The following is a 1,415-nucleotide window of genomic DNA, read 5'->3' on the forward strand; positions in this document are numbered from 1 at the left end:
AATACTATAATTCACCATGCTAACAGACAAAAAAAAAATGATATAATCCTCTCAATAGATACAGAAAAAGCATTTGACAAAATTTAATGATAATTTCTTATTTTAAAAGCCCTCAAAAAACTGGGAATCAAAGAGAACTTCCTCACCCTGATAAAGTCCATCTGTAATAACCTACACCTACTATCACACTTGAAGCAAAAGTCAAGTACAAATGGCTTTACCAGTGGATTCTACCATGCATTGAAGAAACAAATAATGCCAATCCTATACAAACATAGATGCAAAAATTCAAAACAAATTATTAGCAAATTGAATCCAGCAATTTATAAAAAGAACAATACATTACAATTAACTTGGGCTTATTCTAAGAAAGCAAAGTTTGTTTACTACTTGGAAATTGATCAGTGTAATTGATTGTAATTCACCAATTAGAACGATGAAGAAGAAAAAAATTACATAATTATCTCAATAGATATAGGAAAGTCATTTGATAAAATTCAATACCTGTTCTTGTTTAAAATTAGAAAGGAATAAAAACTTAGCAAATTAATGACAGAAGGAAACTTTCTTAACTTCAGAAAGGACAACTACAAAAAAATTGCAGCAAATACCATTCTTAATGATAAATATTGAAAGACTTACCCTTGATATCAGGAGTGATGCAATGATGTTCATTTTCACCTTATTCAGCATCATATCGCAGGTCTTATATAGTGCAGGGCAAGAGGCAGAGGAGGATAAAATAATTGAAAATAAATAAATAGGATAATCTTGTGGTTCATAAGCATGATGATTGCCTTTTCACACTCGTATGAGATGAACTTCGTTATGATGTTGGCACATTCCCATCTGATGTGAAAAAGAAAAATAAAGAAAAGAAATAAATAAATAAATCTGTCACTTTGTGTATTTGAAAACTGAAAATAATGTACAAATAAACTGATACAGTTAAATTAATTTAACCAAGTCAAATAAGGTTACAGTTCAATATGCAAAAATTAATTGTATTTCTATACACAACAAACTTTTTTTTAAAAAAATTACAAAATATCCTTTTCTATAGCATCAAAACATAAGTACCCTAAAATAAATAAAACAAAATATGTGCAAAACCTGAAGACAAAAAACCAACATGCCTGATTAAGATAAATTAAAGAAGACCAGAATTGGTGGGGTAAGACAACATAGTTATAGATTGAAAAAATCAATATCATAAATGCATTAATTCTCCCCAAACTGATATAAAATTCATTGCCATTACAATCAAATTTTTCAACTTTTAAAAAAATTTTGTAGACATTGACAAACTGAATCCAAAATTTGTGTAAAAGTGCAAAGTTTTTTTTTTTTTTTTTGAGACGGAGTCTCGCTCTGTCGCCCAGGCTGGAGTGCAGTGGCCAGATCTCAGCTCACTG

At 29.3% G+C, this 1,415-nt stretch overlaps 1 pseudogene; it reads left to right on the plus strand.

Moving 5' to 3' along the window:
- Window positions 1–765: 765 nt before the first annotated feature.
- Window positions 766–855, plus strand: LOC114672565 (small nucleolar RNA U13; annotated as a pseudogene).
- Window positions 856–1,415: the final 560 nt, after the last annotated feature.

The sequence above is a fragment of the Macaca mulatta genome, chromosome 14 (genome assembly GCF_049350105.2).
Source record: "Macaca mulatta isolate MMU2019108-1 chromosome 14, T2T-MMU8v2.0, whole genome shotgun sequence".
NCBI lineage: Eukaryota > Metazoa > Chordata > Mammalia > Primates > Cercopithecidae > Macaca > Macaca mulatta.